The sequence below is a fragment of the Alosa pseudoharengus genome, unplaced genomic scaffold (genome assembly GCF_046254945.1).
Source record: "Alosa pseudoharengus isolate Yale_2024_CS ecotype anadromous, Long Island Sound unplaced genomic scaffold, YU_APseudo_1.1 YU_APseudo_1.1_scf_24, whole genome shotgun sequence".
Lineage (NCBI taxonomy): Eukaryota > Metazoa > Chordata > Actinopteri > Clupeiformes > Clupeidae > Alosa > Alosa pseudoharengus.
In genome coordinates this window covers 24,348,240-24,353,306 of record NW_027468689.1, presented here as the reverse complement: position 1 = coordinate 24,353,306, position 5,067 = coordinate 24,348,240, and the positions used below count along the sequence as shown (strand labels likewise).

General features: G+C 38.3%; 1 long non-coding RNA gene across 1 annotated transcript; it reads right to left on the bottom strand.

The window, feature by feature from the left end:
- Positions 1-3,697: 3,697 nt before the first annotated feature.
- LOC143142017 (uncharacterized) lies at positions 3,698-4,493 on the bottom strand. Its single transcript, XR_012990857.1, has 3 exons — positions 4,423-4,493; positions 4,144-4,230; positions 3,698-3,927 (listed from the first exon to the last, which is right to left on the bottom strand). It is a non-coding gene; the product is annotated as an uncharacterized LOC143142017 (long non-coding RNA).
- Between the last annotated feature and the right edge of the window lie 574 nt (positions 4,494-5,067).

Here is a 5,067-nt window from a genome sequence, read left to right as displayed (position 1 = left end):
GGTGTGGGATTAAAGGTCTATAGTTTACCATAGACTATAGCCTGTATTTTAACCATAAGGAAGTCCCTTAATGACAATAACAAAGTAGTCCTATATCTTTTTTACCTAATGCTTTGCTTTGACTTCATTTATTTTTTAGTAATTTGTGCAGGAAGCGCACAAATTAATAAATCCTTCACATTGATTGCAAAACTCACAGTAAAGTAGTAGGCAGACATGTCAGCCTCAGATTTAAGAAGGTAGCCTACTGCCCCCGTGTGGAAGTCAGCTGATGTACAACCACAGAAAGTTCAGACAGACAAGCAAATTACTGAATAGTTCAAGACTCACCAATTCCATTACACAAAAGGCAAAGACTCTTTATTCTTGTCCATTTTCCAAATCACAGTGAGTGCAGCCTATGTTAAAGTGCCCTTTATAAATGGTCATACCTAGTGGGAACTGGATAACTCCCTAATCTCTCCTAGCCTTGCTTTTGTTGTCCTTCCTTTTTAAAGTTTCTTAGATATCAACAATGACAAGCCAGATGAAACCTGCCACTCTCTCTCTCCCTCTCCCTCTCATGCACGCTCAAGATGCATTCCCAAGTAAATGGAGTAGCATAACGTTCAAGTTAGATCTGCTGCATAGTGGAGATTGAGAGGACTTAAAAAGTATCATCCTTGCATGAAACATGCTGTTGGTGCATTTTGACATTCTAAACATTGTCTAAGAAGAGTGAAAAGCATTTTGCAGTAAAGCTCCTTCTATTCATTGGCTACAATTTGGTGCCCCCTCTGTCCCTTGGTACCCTGCGCACAGTGTGTGATGCGTGTGGTGGTAGTGGCAGCACTGATCTCAGTCTTATGTCTGCATGGGTCTTATGTGGTGATTTTGATCCTGAAAATGTTATGTAAAAGTGGGCTTTATAAACATGGTTTGGAGTGATAGGCCACATATTTTTAATTGGCCTACTAGTCTTTTATTCTTGTGACCTTCAGTAGATAGACAATGTGTTCTGACTAAGGATTATAACTTCTTAAAGGTGCAAAAAAGGTATATTATATTTAAAACAAGGACCAAACGAAACACGCCATAGCTCACCTCTACCTTCAGTATTCCCAGAGAAATTCCACACAGGATTTCGTTTTTGTTTGGGGAACAGGCTGCCCCCACGTTGTTTGTTTCCAGTTTATTGAGCCTGGGCTGCCTACAGAGAAGGCAAACTGAACTGAAAAACAAAAAACAAACCTGACTAAATTAAAATACCGTAAACGCTAGAATAGCTCTGGTTGTAGATTAAAAAGGTCTCCCTTACATGTCAGGATGCAGGCAAGGTGATCGGCTATGTATGTTTTTAATTTTCTTACTGTTCATGTAGGCATAATACATTTTCTCTTGGCCTTCAGATACAAGATTATATATTATTATGATAATATCTAACTTCCCCATATGTTGTGTTATTCCTGATCTCAGAGCACAGGGAATGCTGAAGGATCTGTGACAATACAGTACAACCTGTTGGAGGAGATGGTCAAGAACCAGCTCAGCTTTTGTAAAGATGACAGGGTTCGTTTTTAAGTGCAATCCAAAAGTATTTCAGGAGTGGCTGCAGCGTTTGTACCACATTTGTTTGCACCACACACAGGGACCCTGGTTTAAATCTGACCTGTGGTCATTTCCCGCACCCACCCATCCCCACTTTAGAGTGACTCTCCACCGGCTGGTGGCTCGGGTCCTGATCCGCTCGCTGGAGATGGAGGAATGGGCAGTAGGGCCAGAGACGAAGGCCACCGCTACTCAGAGACAGAGGTTTGGCATCGGGTGTGGCCGAGGGACTCTATAGCGCCCCCTAACACATTGAGTTTAGTGGTTGATACATAAATTCACGGAATTGTACCAGATTTGGTGGACATGTGTCTTATTAAACTGAACCACTTGTACATTAACACTTAGCCACGCCCACAGGAAGTGAGTTATTTGGGATTTTATGATTTTTGCACATCATGAATTTTGAAACACTCCTCATAGACGGTTTATCCATATCATGTATTTGTGGTACAGGATCTTGAGGAGTTGCCCAAGATAATTTGCTCATTTGCATTTTGTTGATGAAATGGTAAAGCATTATATTTATGTATCTTGCCAAATAAACAGGAAGCTGGTTTTATAGGTGAAAAGCAGTGATGGACTTTGATGAAACTTCATAGACTATTAGTGAGTTTGTATATGATAACATACATTTTTTTGTCTTTTATAGCAGTACCCTAAAGCACCCCCCTATGGTATGAATTGGTGTGGTTGACAGATTTGCTCATGGCTATACAAAACAGTGAATCATTTGGCTGAAAATGTACAGATTAGTAGTTTATATGACCCTAATGACATCCATGCCCTGAACGTACAACGTATAGCACATAGCACCACCATGTGGCAGCAGAAAGAATGGGGTTGGACTCTCATTTTGCCATTTTTCACCAACTTGCCATGCACTAAAACTCATTAACACATCTGGCATTACCCTGCTACTCAGAGACAGATGCTTGGCATCGGGTGTGGCCTAGGGACTCCATAGCACCCCCTTATGTCATTAAGTCTTGAGTTTGTCACATAGTTTCATGGAAACACCCCATAATCTGTGGACACATGTATTAAATCAGGGTGAACAACTTATAAATTGACACTTCATTAGCCCACGGGAAGTGAGCTATTTGGGCCCGAGCACCGAAGGACGCAATATTGTTTTTAGAAAGATTATTAGGGCCCCAGTATAATTTATATTTATCTAAACCATACCACCTTCTTAACTGTACACTACTGTCTACGCTGCACTATATATTTTATACTGCATGCACCACCTGCCTATATCACATTGAACTTTTCGGCTTTTTTTGCACTTTTGGTTAGACGCAAACTGCATTTCATTGTCTTTGTACTTGTACTCTGCACAATAAAAAAAGTTTAATCTAATCTAATCTAATATCCAAGTCAAAGGTGTTTAATCGGCACTGTTACTGTAACTTGATCACACATTGGCACTACAAATGTATTCTCCTCTTGCTGTCTACAAATCATGACCACAACCTGGATATCTTGTAACTGAAAACCAAACCCTTGCTACTGATGTTAGACAGAAATTCCATGTGGAAACTTTGAACTTTTCTTTCTTTTACACATTATTTACTGTAAGAGAATCTGATTATCCTAATCTGACCATTGAAACAGCAACACTGTCATTCTGAGCTCTGTCTGAGCACCACATGAAGGTTTGTGTTGTGTGGGTTGACCCGATTCAGCATCAGTTTGTGCTGTTTCTGTGCTAGTTCTGCTGGTTCGTTGCAGGGTCACTCAGGAGGACAACATTAAACATTACTGAGGTCGGAGCGGAGCGGAGAGAGAGGTTTTGGCTGTTATAAGGAATTTTGGTAACATTTTGCTTGTACCCTTTGTCAAAACAAAAAACAAAAAAAACAACCATAATTACTGTATGTCTGAAACATTGCTACAAGATGTCCAACACACACACAAGCAATTCCTTCATTTATGAATCACATTTTTAATGATTTTTTTCATACCTCGCAGTCCTTCTGCCTTCCCGGTTGACATGGCTTAATGGAAACAGAACCCTCCCCCCCCACACACACACACTTAGCCCGCCAACTTACTTCCTAAAAAGTTGGCGTGTTCCTTTAACAAATTATGTAAGGTTTATTTGGCTTGGTGTGGTAATTACAATGGAATAATCTATATATTATTGTCTTTAACAAAATATTACTCATTTAGGTACAAAATTAAATCAACAAATGTCATAGGCAAGCTTTTGGTAAGTGGTCACACAGCTGTTTCTGTGTGGGTAAGAATGGAGTCTTCACTGGTAGGGACTGGCATTGTAGCCTCCTTCTTATGGATCTGACAACTCAGGGTTGCAGCCATGATGATCCCAATGAACTGGAAAATACACAGAGAAACAGGTCATGTGAGATGATCCACACAGTTCATCATTGTGAAATAATTATGATTTAATGTATTGTCATTTAGTTATATTAGACAGCTGTAGGTCCAAAATGTGCAATCTGTCTGCAGAAAAAGTATATGCAAAATCAAACGTTACAGTTGGTAAAGATGTAGCAAGGTTTAAGGAATAGGGGTTTAAATGTGTCATACTGTCATAGCAGCCAATCCAAACTCTATCCCAAGATCTCCATCATAGACGTTGATTTCATAGTCACTTATGTCCTCCATGTTTGTAATCTTGATAAAAAAAAAAGTTTAAATTCTTCAGCAAATGTGTAATTATTTTGCATCATTAAGTATGAATTTGAATAATCTTAAATAGCAGAACATCATTTTTTATTTTTTTTTGTTTGAAGTTGGCCTAAACCCTTACTAGATGTTCGGAATGAATCATAATAAATCCTATTGCAATTGAAACTGCTTAATTACCATGGTCCTGTACACTGCCAACAGCACTCCATTATGTAAGCAGAAGATCAGTGCAGCACTCAGAAGAACACAATACTGAAATGAAGAAATAAAGCAGTGATTATTAAGAAATATAATATTACCAATATTAAAATGGATGTTGAGAATTGATTAAAACATTGTGTTTATTAATAACATATACAATAGACATAAACATATTGTGGATATCTTGTTCATACAACAACTGTCACAATAATAGTTGATAGGAGCATTAATTTCTTTGTTTGCATTATTCTAAAATATAAAATACCTAAGAAAACAACAGCTAAGTCACAACAGATCAGTTGTTTTGGATTATGCCAATGACGTAATTTGAAAATTAGTTGGAGGGATAGGCTACTGTAAACATGAGCAAAAAAACATAGTAAATTCAATTATGTAAGTTCTTGCCGTAATCAGAAGACACATCTGTGATTTGTTGATGCCATAGATTCCAAGAAGGGCAATTCCTACCACAACTCCTCCAGTAATGTAGAATTCCAACACATCCCTAAATGGTATACCCTACAGTAGTTAAAATCGAGGGATTAAGTTAGACAAAATCCATTAACTCTTGTTTGAGAATGATGTTACTTTCTAATGCAATTTGTACTCAATACAAAAAGA